Genomic DNA, 13,821 nt, shown 5'->3' on the forward strand with positions numbered 1-13,821 from the left:
GGAATGTCATCACAGCAGGCAATTGCTCTACTCCTTTGAGCCACACAAGCTGCTTCACAGACAGCGGTCATTCATCACACTATCACCTGCATATATCTACATTGTTATTCCTGCATTAAGTAAGACATACAATGTATGATCGATTTCTATGTTACTGTCCTGAGACTGACTGGACTGCTGATATACCATTGATGAGTTACTGTTACAGCAGTTAGAAAGGAACAGGAGAGGGGGAAAGACACCACATGTTCTGCTGGGATATACAATGGTGTGACTATCATTTAACCTTACTGTCTAACATCTTCTTTGACTGATGTACCAGTAATATGTTGCAGTAGGACTATATGAATATTTCATGCATGAGGCCTAGTGAATAGTATGGAAACATGATAGTGGAATGGGTATCTGTAGTCCCATGTGGATGTAATTTCTGTCTAAGTAGTACACTATATTTACTTGCATAATGTACCATATCCATACATACAATGCCATATCATAATAATCCTTATGAGTACTGTGTAGGTTATCGACTTACCTTACAAATGCAGCAGGTGACACCACTGTAGTTCAGGGCTGACTCTGTCAGATGCAAGCAGTACACAGCCAATACATGGATATATACAGGATGAGTGGGTTGCCTGCCATCAATTTTAATTTCTGTATGTGGCTAGGAGTAAGATATCAGTCCATAGGTCCTTAGGGTGCCAGTAAATGTGTTATGCATCATCTCTTAGCCAAACCAGGGCATACAAAGCACACCTACACCTGCCTACAGGGACATCAGCAGGGGGTTCATTCTCTGAGTCCTCCTGTGACTGTAACTGTGGTGACCTAGGCACTGGTAGGGGGCTGTGTATCCCTTACCTTTACAGATCCTGCTGCAGCTGTTTCTGCAGGATCAGATTGTGTAGCATAGCACATGCTGTGAATATATGTGCACATGTGCCTGGAGAATATTGCAGGGCTCCACCAGATATAGCTAGGCACCAGAACCACAACATCAAAAGCCCAAACACATGCTCTATGATGTTCCTCATTTGTGTGTGTGCTTTATTATGGCATTCGTCCATCGGAGTGTGTGTGTGTGCATTTCTGATGGGTGTCATAATCCATGGCTACAGAGCATAGGCAGCATCCCCCAGTAAATGGCTATGTGGGATATCCCCCCTAGCAAACATCTGGTACAGCTGTGATGTGCACCAAATGTGGGAGTCATGATAACTGCTAAGGTTTCCAGCACACATTCATGAGCATTGCACATGACCTAGCAGTTGATGGAGTGGCACCCCTTGCAGTTAATGTAGATTCTACCCTGCTCACCAACTAGTGCCTTTATGTGTACATGAGTACAATTCATGGCACCCAGTACTTCAGGGTAGTGTGCTACATGGTATAACTGATGAATATTGCTGGCCTCGCCTCAGGGGAGAGGGGAAACCATATGTGCTCACTAGCATGTGGTAGTATAGCATCCACAAACTGGTGGAGTATCCTGGATGCAGATGCCTGTTACACCCCCGTCATGTCACCAGTTGGTATTTGAAAAGTACCTGTAGCTAGTATCCATAGGGCTACACATAGCTTTGTTTCCACTGGGATGGGTTCCCCTCTGTATGCTCTAGCTCTGGGGGTGGCAGAACTCAATGAGTTCTTGTAATATGTCCCAATCCAACCTGCAGTGCTCTACAATCTCCAGCTTATGTAGCTCCTGGAAGGTAACCCTGGGCCTGAACACTCTTCTCCTTCTCAGTCTAGACCTATTGTCAGCAGCACCAGCAGCAAGGACTTCAGCATCTAGAACATACAGATGTAGCAGACCTGCAGCAGTCCCTAGCATTCTCACAGTTAGAATTCCCAAGTCTGTGCTCCCATGGTCCAGAGTATTGGGGGAAAATCAGAATGTAGGGTGTTTGCATACTTTATACAGGTCTACTGTAGGTTCACCATTTGTGATTGACTAATTATGATGCATTTAAATTGCCTAGACTATAATTAACATCATTAAATGACTCTACTAGTGCATGATTTAGCACTATGTGCTGCATAGCATACCTTATACACAGTAGTAAATATTCATTAAATATATCTGCTTTACATTTATTGCTACCTACATCATCACTGTCATGTGAGTAGTGTGCTGCATGAACACATAAAGCTATGCACCATGCCATGCAGCATAGCTTATACAAAAGTCAAACTTAATAATTGAATATACCTGGTTTTAATTACTTGCTGCCTATGTCATCACTTTGACCTGAGTGGTCTTTCCACATGAACATGCTCAGCTATGTGGTGCATCATGCAAACATAAGCACCAGGAATTAAAACATCCTAAAAGTAAAAGGACACACCCACCACGATGGCAAACAGTGGAAATATCAACATGGTGTAGGAGCCTACATGAAGTAGATATGCGGACATGCTTACTCCTGTTTGCTATTGAAGACATCCAGCTGATTTGTATATATATATATATATATATATATATATATATATATATATATATATATATCCATGCTGACAGCTTGGAAACTACATCATTCATAGTTTCATGAACTGGGTTACAGTAACAATGCACCACTGTACAGACCAGATGAAAGGTCCTATAATACATTTCTGACAATTATTATAAAATGCTTTTTTTCCTATTTTTTCTATTAAAAATATTTGCACACACTGTGGCACACAGCTCAAACATGCTGAGATTATTAAAAAAAATATTATTAATATAACTTATTCTCTTCCTCTTTCTGACAACCACAATATTAGTTTTGCACATATCTGTATGTGGTATAACATTTTCAGGGGAGGTATGTCCATATTTCTGCAGTAAACAAAAGGAACAGGTGCCAATACAGGTGTAACACTGCCAAACAATTCAAACCAAGATACACCTCACAGCCAAAGTCCTCCAATACGAAAAATACAATTTATTCACAGTAAAAGGTTAAGCGCTTTCATCAATCGACTTCATCAGAACCATGACTACATACAAAACCATTACTTAAATATAAAAACCTTAATCATAATTGGATAAACTAATAACCAATAATTGAAATGATCTGTCCTTAAAGTGGAAATTCCAACTGCAAAGAATAATGTAATGGATAAAACAGTAGCATACTATATGTTGCTTTAAAAATATTCACACAAAATACAATAAACAAAGCTAACATTTTTAGTATAACATAGGGTTTTATATACATATTTCTGCAGTTTTACATCCCCTTCTGTCTGTGTAGACTCCTCTTGTTGTTGTGTCTTTTGGCTTATCCCGGTTAGCGGTCGCCACAGCGGAACTCCGGTCCACTAATGTTTGGTAGTGGATTTTTACGTGCTGAGTTACCAGCCCTGACCCACAACTTTCAACGAAGATATGCCCATGCACGCATGCCTCCACACAGAAGACACTCTAGCTGAGAATCGAACGGGACAACGTCTTGCTGTGAGGCGACAACTCTACCACAGCACCACTACCGCGGGTCTGTAAAAATTTTGTGTACACTACAGACACTGACATGGAGTCTACATGGATACCTTTCTGCTTGTTGGATTGCTCAGCATGCCTTATTTGCATAAGATTCAACTACATATGAGGTAATTTACATTCCTCAGAATTTTCCCTGTTTGCACATGCCTGAGCGCCACTAAGCAGCACTTAATGAATCTAAACTTGTTCATGCTCGTGTACGCATCGTGGTGCGATGCACACAAAAAAAGTTGTGAAGTTGTGTAGGCTTTATTGAATTCCCCTAGATATATATATATATATATATATATATATATATATATATATATATATATGTATATATATATAGTGTCAGCAGTAGTGCAGTGGTTAGCATTGCTGCCTCACAACAATTCTTAGCTGTGGTGCCTTCTGTACGGAGTCTGCATGTCCTCCCTGCAGTTGCATAGGTTTCCTTTGGCTGCTCTGGTTTTCTTCCACATTCCAAAGACATGCAGTAGGTGGATTGGACATTAAATTGGCTTAGAGTGGTGCAGATAAATGACTGTGACAGGGCTAGCCACCCAGCTGTGTAAACCTTGGCTTCAGATGATTGTCACTGTCATTTCGTCGACAGTTCATTTCGTCGACAGAAAGATGTGCCCCCTTCCCCAATGTTGTGCAACCCTGGAGTTGATATATATAGTTAGGGGTGTGGGGGCACAGCCCCATTAATGGGTGTGGGAAGCCCCACCTAACAATATTTGAAGGGGGCACATCTTTCTGTCGACAAAATGAACTGTCGACGAAATGAGTTTCAGTGAAATGAATTGTCGGTGAATAGATAGGGACCCATATATATATATATATATATATATATATATATATGTCCCTGTAGTGCATGACATACCCAACTCATAGAGAGGAAAGCTACAGTAAGCCACAGATAATGTTGGCCAAAGGACCAAATGTAAGTGCTCTACTTTAAATAATGCACTTACAAAACATGGAAGTACATAGAATAACAGGTGTTGCATTTGAAGTAATTTTGAGAAGTCTGAAGTTCAGTTTTCTGTCAGTCTTGTCTCACTTCATGTCTAAATTGACAGCAAACCACAATTTATTGTGAAACTCACATAAATATGTGTCACACCTGTGGACTTGGTGCAAACATCTGGACAGTGGAGACTTATAGTGCCCTACTATTCCAGACCACATGTCTCCCTAAGACTGCATGTGGAAACCTTGAAAATGTATGGCACTCTATAAGAATATGTGCATATATTGTCAAGCTGTCTGTTTGTATCTATGCCAGCAGCACCCACATTCACTACAGCCTCCTGTATCTGTTGGATTTCACCACACATACATCAACAACTGAACACGTCGTATAATGTCTAATATAGTATGCCCACTCATGGACAGGGCAAATTGATTGTGGCCAGAGGCTTGCCCATCCAAATGTAAACAGACACACATACTCAATACGGGTACTATTGTCATATAGCTAGGCTACTAAACAGTTATCTGACCGCTAGGCTACTAGGTGCAGATGACAGTAAGAAGCAATGTGAGTCTTCAGGCCTCCCAAGCTGTTTATCACAGGGCTTGGTTAGTTCCTGTAGGATTAGTTTACCTGCAATTATTTATAAAACATACTTGAGCTGTGGCACGTGCATTAAGTACTGTCTTCTGTAGCTTATAAACCTAGATAGATAGGAGTTCTAATCTCACTCCAGCCCACCAGATGTATGTTCAGTTCCCTAAATAACAAGTTTGAATCCCTTACTGACTTCCAAACTGGCATGAGGTTGTAATGCTTTGGGCCTTTCAGTTGATGCAGACCTACCTATGAACATCCAAACTCTTGTTCGCCACAATACTTGCTGATGTCATCTACCATAAGGTTACCTAAAGTGATTCTAGTGTTAGTCTGCAGCCATGTATTGTGTGTTAAGTATTGCATTCTGTAATCTGTAAATTTAGATAGGTAGTGGTTTTATTCACACTACAGCCAACTGTGAGTGTCTCTCCATAAAGAAGAGTAAAAGTGTGAATCCCAGAGTGCCTTCCACAATGGTATGATGTTTCACTGTTTTGGGCCTTGCAGTTGATGCAGGCCTTCAAACTCTTGTCTTCCACAAGGCCTGCTGATGCTGTCTACTATAAGATTACCTAAAGTCATGTTAATGTCAGACTTCAGCTGTGGTATGTGTGATAAGTACTGCATTCTATAGCCTGCAAAGTAAGATAGGTAGTTGTTCTCTTCTCACTGCAGCCAACTTGGTATATATTTGAGCTTAGTCAGATCATTTTACATCAGCCTATGGAATGCTGTTCACTTCTCTTCAACAGATACTGCTAATGTCATTAGCTATAAGTTATTGCTTGTGCATACATCACAACAGGCCATGGTTTCACAATGGCGTGACAGATGCATACATGTAAAACTTTATTAAGATTATGGTGTCATTCTTAGGTAAAACAGTACCTGACAGTGTGGGGTAACATGTTGGATTGAGTACACTACTTTGCCAGGCATATGGCACTTGCTGAAACATAATCCTATTATTAGGCATAGTCACAAGAGCAGACTTACAAATGTGACAGTGTACAACTCCAGCAAAGTAAGGGTCATGCTGCTAAACATTTGGGAGTCACAGTGTAAAACTCACTCTCTGTAGCCACTCTTTGCAGTGAAGATGTGGATGTCTGTGCAGTCACAGAAAACTTGTTCAAGTTTGCAGTAAGTACTTTGGCCTTGCAAGGTTACAATGCCTTTCAAACAACCAGACAGCAAATGGAAGTTGTGTGAACTAATGTGGAACTACAGTTACATGTTCCAGAAACCTAAATGTACATCATGACATACATAGGACATGCTGGAGGGATGGGAATGTCTCTCAAAGGTTGACACTGCTCTACAGTAGGCCACACATCCATGTCAAGCAGAGCACCTCCATTATCCTGTTGAAGGGCACGCTGCAAGAATTGCAGTGAAAATGTTATCTAACATGGATCTGCTGCTGTGGACCTTGCTAGACAAATCTTGGGCATCTATGTCATCTGACATTGAACATTGTATTGTGACGCACTACCCTAGTCTCATCCTACGAACCTCATAACCCAAGGCAAAATACATGCATAACTGAGCATTATACTGTATTACCATTCTGATGTCATTTGTCTTCTGTGCTGACATGCATTCATGTGCCCTGATGTTGATGAGTTGATTGTAGATGTGTACTCATAGGTGTGTACTACACAGTCCTGAAAGAAAGCTTAGATATTTCCATGAGACACATTTCATTGTGTGACTCCACAGCCCTTACAATAGCATCCATTTTAATGTAGACAAATTATTATGCTACCCACTAGATAAATGGCAAAATACAATATCCTTACAACAGCATCCATCATAACGTACACAGATTATTATGGTATACTCATTATAAATGGCAACACACAATATCTGTAAATGCCCAATACAAGTAGCATATCAACAGCACCGATGGATGAAAAGAATTCATACTAATGTAGATATTCACCCTGTGCATCTGACATACAGCTTTATTTCCTTGAATCCATGAGAAAGATGAGAGGGTTATGGCACAGTTATCATCACTTGCACAGGATGTTGTGTGGGGGTGGAGGAAGCCTAGGCTGACTGAATATGTTGGCAAGCATGTGTGTGAGTAAGGAAGGGAAGCAGGCAAGCTGGACCATGGAAATGTTGTGTGTGTGTCAGTAGGTGCCCTCAATGTGACATTGGTATGTGAGTGTCTGCATGAACACATCCAAGCTCAGTGCTAGCGCTACATGTCTGTATGTTGGGCAGCTGTAAGCCATGCATGGCACTGCTGACAGTTTGTCTCCACCCCTGAACTTGAGAACTGGCTCTGTTGGTAGTTGCACTGGCACCTCCATTCTCAGGTTCAGGTGCTGTGTTACTACCTGAAGGTGACTGATATCTGCTGGGTATGTATCCTTCATGGGAATGCCTAGGACCAAGATTCCATGGCCTGCTATATGTTGGTGTGGACAACACACTCCCTCCTGGAAGACTGGGTGTACTGCCACTATGGGAGTGTGACTGGGCATGGCAACATTGACTCTCAGCAGATGTAGTTGCTGACCTACTCCCTCAAGGCTGATGCTCAACTCTAATTATACTTTCCATCACAGACAATGTGCTTTTCATGACAGATAGCCTGCAATCTTTTCACTGTGTCAGTCAACAGATCCAGGGTATCAGCAACATGCTGGAGGCAGTCATGGATGTCAGACTGTGCTGCATCCATTACCCTGAGCATTCCTTAGGAGTACCTTTCAAAACATGCCTGTCCCTCCATGATGGCTTTAAACATACCCCGAGTGAGAGGTGATGAGACACCTGCAACAGGTGGTGGAGGGAAAGCAGGCCTCCTACGAGCACACCTATCAATCCACCTGTTTGGAATCTTGCCAACAGTTTGGCTGTGGCCAGTGTCAACAGTCACTGAAGCCACAGTAGCCACACTTTCCTGTTCAATGTCCCCACCTTCCAACTGTCCAATATCTGTGGCCTCAGGGGACTGGGTATGCATAGGCATACTGGCTGTGCATGGTGATAATGAGGGTGGCTGAGGGAAGTAAACTGCTGTGTCTGATTCAGCCTCTGTAACCCTCAGCTATGCCTTAATTTGGCCACCATCATCATCAGAGTCTGAAGAGATACTAATGGAGGCATTAACATCAGGTTGTATACAGGACACAGACCAACTTCCCTGGTCACCTGTGATAAAAAGGAAAATGCAATACATTAATAACTGCACTACTATGCTCTGTGGTACTATGATGCAATATATGTTAAGGTGTATACACTGCTGTCACTATTACAGACTGTTATTCCCCCCAACCTCAGAGAGTAGGACATGTGGACATTATTTTCTAACCTCAATCTGTAATGATTTGGAAATAATTAGTCAGAAAACAACAATGTTAAGGAAAAAAATGTACATTGTAGATATTCTACAAAAATCTGTACAGCTGACATTTATAGCCATCATTAATGTCCTGGTAATAGTATTCAAGTCAATCACTTTGGTCATACCTATGAGGCAGAGGTATGGGTCTAAACTGTGGACATTCAGAAAATATCTGTACAGTTGACAATTATGCAGACAGTACATGAATCCAGCAGGCAGGCCTGGGATGACATATTTGCTAATACATTGAAATATATTTACATTTCTGACATAACAGTATTGTGCTTACCAGCAGCAGGTGCACGGCCTCTTCTAAATCCTGATGGTCCTGAAAAAAGTTGAGGGAGAGTTAATAGCAACAGCACAACATGTTACAGTATAGCAGGGGGTAATATGTCCAATTATCTCATATCTACAATAACTGCAATATTAAAAGGTATGTTGGTGGCAATCACTACATGAGGTTAAAACTGCAACTAACTTATCCCCAAAAAACACCTGACACCTATGTAAAGCCATATACATGATGACAGGATGAATGCAGCAGTGTTCTACTGCTGATCTAACTAAGAATACATGGAAATTCCTCTCGAGAGGAATGGCTGGCACACACATCCACAACATATTGACTGATAGATAAATGGGAGCTGTCCTGTGTAACAAGGTTTGCCAGGAATTCCTCTCAGGCTGTCAGAGGAGGTTGTGCTGCAGGCTGACCACCAGTGACCAGATGATCCCTGACCACGTCAGTTGCACACCTCCTTGCTGCATGGATCATGTCTGTAGCACAGTGTCGCACTTGCTCATAGCTATGATTTTGATGACTCATGGCATCGATGTGCACCAGTTCATCTTACAGGGCTGCACTTTCTGACTTATTTGCCCTCCCTCTGGACAGCATGAGGGAGTGCAAATAATATGTTCCTATCTGTAGGCCTTTGACCTCCAATATTTAGAAGGAGACATTCCATCTATACTGCATTGAGTGGATAAATAGGTGATGACATAGTTGTACATATCACAATTTATAGTGCTGACGTACACATACATGTATTTTAAATGCTAGACACAACTGTATTTGAACCCAAGATCATGTGAATGAAACAATAAATGTTTTCATGTGAATGAAACAAATGTTTTCACATGTTAATGTTGTTGCAATGCCTCAATGATGAGGTCATTTTCCAACTCAGAAAATGGTGGCCTACGACGTGCATGCATAATGTTTACTGAAATACAAAGAAATGAGAGCACATATAAGGATAACATATGCAGGAGTAAACTATTTAAAGATACAGCAGTAAAGGAAGGCTGTCAGTATTCACCTCTTAATTACACATCTCATATTCAATAGTGGGCCAAAAATACAAAGGGTGTGGATGCAACTAGGATAGTAACAATAGTGACATATTCCTGTTTGTGTCATGAGAGATACTCAAGTGTGCTCACACACAGAACACAGCAGTCCATTGTAGCATGTCCCATAGCAGGAAATATACCCCCCACAAAAATAAACAGTAGCGTCAACAAAACAGCAGTGTACTATTACAACTGCTATCAAAGGAAGTCACACATGATTATACCCTTGGTGTACTCTACATCCTCTGTACATCTAACAGAGTTGGAGGTCACTGCCATGTCATGAGTACAGTTCTAACTAATGCTTACTGATGTAATCCACATTCTTCTTAAGCATATTCAAACATATGCATCATATGGGAAACAAAAAGGATACATACCTGATGGAGTACAATACTCTTCTGTTGAAAGATACTGCTCTACAAGAAAAGTGTCAACCAGTTAGAAATAAGAAGTAACTCTCATCCACACTGGTTTGCCTAACCATACATTTGCCTTTTTTATGATGGTTCTCATTAGCAGGTGATTGCATCTGAACCAATCTGTGCTTCAGAAATGCTAAATGCAGCCTACACTGCTGGTTTGCAATATAATCAGCCAATCCCATGCAACTACTCAACAAGATATAAGGCATCAATGTAGATTTGATCGCCTTTCTTATATGTTGAGGTGAAAATTAGTGGGGTAAACATATAATGCCAGCACAGAGTGAATGTTTGTAGCAGCTACTTTTTACATACAGATGTGTGTGCTACAGGCTGAAGCTGCTGCTGCTAGCAATAAGCATAGAGAGAAAGTAAAGTCTTTGCAAGACGACAAGACAAAGGAGTAACTGTGGGACCTCTAGCAGCCTTGATTAATAGTCAGAGCCAGACTGAGGAAACGCATCCCACTGGAAATTAAGGTATGGGTTTAAGGTAAGTATGTTAGCCAGTTATCATTAACAGAGTAAAAGGCACTATGCTTGGTGTGTCCTAGAACAAGTTAGGGGGTACACTAACCATAATCAAACTGCCAAGTCATGTGTAATGTCATGGTAGTCATCTGGAACATGTGTGCTGGCAACCCTTGCTTCTAGCATGACTTCCATATATGTCTGTTACTTTTGCACCTGTGGTTGTCTGGGATATCACTGGCAAATCATTGAGGACTGCTGTCTGGAATTACTGGGCCACATCTGAGTTACATACTTCAAATTCTTCTGTGGATCCATGTTAATGCATAATCTGACATTCTAGGTACTTTCTAGGGTTGTAATAGCAATATTTACAATGTGTTCCTATCTGTAGGCCTTTGACCTCCAATATTTAGAAGGAGACATTCCATCTGTACTGCATTGGGTGGATAAATAGGTGATGACATAGTTGTACATATCACAATTTATAGTGCTGACGTACACATACATGTATTTTAAATGCTAGACACAACTTTATTTGAACCCAAGATCATGTGAATGAAACAAAATGTTTTCATGTGAATGAAACAAATGTTTTCAAAGCATTTTACAGATTGAGCCACTGAGTCAGTGATATTTTATTTATTTATTTATTTATTTTACATTTGTTGACCGGTCTAGTCTAACTGGATACATGTCCATTTTCAGTAGAGGCCCGGGGAGAAAAGCTCCAGGAAAACATACAAAATTAATAGAGGTTATGACAGAAACATTGTAAAAACAGCAATTGTTACATAAGAACATTATAAAAAAGACCTTTTTTTTAAGATGAACATAATTATAATACTCAATGTAAATAATAACATAATCAAAAATCTGTAAAGGGTAACATACTAAAGGAGGTACAATATACATGTAAACATTGATTTGTATGCAAAACATAGTATACTGAAACATAGAGAGGGAGGATTGTAAAGGATGTAGGATGAAAATTAGAGCAAAGGAAAAACGTTAGTCAGGGTTGGTGCATGAGCATAACCAGTGTTTATTGAGAAATAGTTTTAGATTCCTTTTAAAAGTGAGAGAGAGGTCTGAGATGTGAGGTCAGGTGGTAGATGATTCCATAATTTTCCGACAGTGTTAGAGAACAAGGAGTCACCTGCTGAGTTTTATGATTTGGTAGTATTAATCAACATTTTGTTTGAGGAGCGTAAATTCTTGAGATTATTATAAGGTATAATGAGGCTAGAGAGTATAGGAGTGTTGCCGGGTTGATAAAGAGTTTTATGGGCTATTGTAAGTTGGTGGAATTGAAGCTGGTTAAGAAATTCTAGCCAGCCTAGTTGTTTTAGATTCAGACAGTGATGAGTTCTGAAAGAAGAGCCTGTAGCAAATCTAGCAATATTGTTATAGGATGTAACAAGTTTGCTGAGGTTATTTTTAAAGAGGTTGGTGTATATAGGTGAAGCATAGAGTAGGGTTGAGATTAAGTGAGTTCTGGCTATAACGGTCCTTGCTACTGGTGTAAGAAAGGGTTTGATTCTGTAGAGGGATCCTAGTTTTCTGTTAACTAATTTTATTGCGGTATTAATGTGAGTATCAAAGTTGAGGTTGTTGTCAGTTGTAATTCCTAAGAGTTTGGTGGTTGGGTCAGGAGAAATAAGAGTACCATTATTGGATGTGAGATTGAAATGTAAAGGAGTGTACTTTTGGGTTGGTGTGAAGAGTAACAGTTTAGTTTTTTTGGGATTAGGAGGAGGCAGCGGTTAGAGAACCATTGTTCTACAGTATTGAAAGCTTTTTGGGTAAGTGACTGAAATTCGGCTAGGGAAGTGGCTGAACAGATTATAGTAGAGTCATCTGCATATTGAATGCAGGTGGAGAGTGGAATGGCTAAATGAAGGTCATTCATATAAATGGAAAACAGGAGTGGACCTAATATGGAGCCCCGTGGAACACCTAGGGAGATAGAAAGGTGATTAGATAGTTTATTTTGCCAGAGTACAGCCTGCTGTCTGTTTTCAAGGTAAGATGTGAACCAATTCATAGATAGAGTGTTGAGTGAAAGGGATTTCAGTATGTGTAGAAGGAGTTGGTGATTAACCATGTCAAAAGCTTTAGATAAATTAACAAAGACTGCAGAAGAAAGAATATTATTGCTGCTTTTTTTGTTGATACAGTTTGAAGGATAGCAGGGCAGTGGTGGTGCTGTGGAAAGGTCTGAATCCATGTTGACAGTTGGCTATTAGTTTGTGATGGAGACGGTGGTTAAAAAGTTGATTGTGAAATCACTTTTCCATTATTTTTGCAAGTGGGGATAGTAGAGCTATGGGATGAAAGCTAGAAAAGTCATTGGAGTTCCCACCTTTATGTAGTGGGATGATATGAGAAATTTTCCAGATAGATGGGATAGTGCCTTCATTTATGGTTCTATTTACCAGGATGGAGATGGGATATGCAATAGCTTTAGCTCCTTTTTGCAGGAATTCTGCCAGGAGTTTGTTAGCTGAAGGGGTGGTTGGTTTTAGTTTTTGGAGAAGGGAGCAGATATAGGATGTGGACACTGGTTATAAATGAAATAATGGGGGTGGGTTGGTAGTGGGAGTAGGCAGATTAGAGGTGTCAGGAGACAGATGGCTAGCAAGAGATGTATCAGGTGGGTGTGTTTTTACATGTTGTACAGGGTTTACTATCAACATCGAGAAAGGCAAAACATTTTCCGTTTGCAATATCTAAGTAAACCACCAAACCCGGAATCTCGACTGCTACACAATGCCAACCCAAATGATCAACATATTTGAGTCGACATTGTCACTGATATCTTTATAGGAGCTGATGTAAATCAAAACCCCTGTATGACATATCATGTTTTTGCAGGGGGGGCAAGCCCTCCTGTACCCCCTGCTAATAATGTATTCCAATTCCAAGATTGCACTACAGTGGGGATATGGATGAATTTCCAATCCCCACTGTACTACGAGCTCCGTACAGTTTGTGGAACACACATGCGAATGCACTACTGCATTTGCTTAAGTGTGTTTGACAACCCCATACATTTGACATTGTGCAAATGACAATCTGATTTTCGTCAGCATACGTGCCAACAGCTTGCTGTTTACACAATTGATAGTAAATCATTGTACAGATAATTG

Source organism: Protopterus annectens, chromosome 2.part1 (genome assembly GCF_019279795.1).
Source record: "Protopterus annectens isolate FY-2018-M chromosome 2.part1, PAN1.0, whole genome shotgun sequence".
Taxonomy (NCBI): Eukaryota; Metazoa; Chordata; order Ceratodontiformes; family Protopteridae; genus Protopterus; species Protopterus annectens.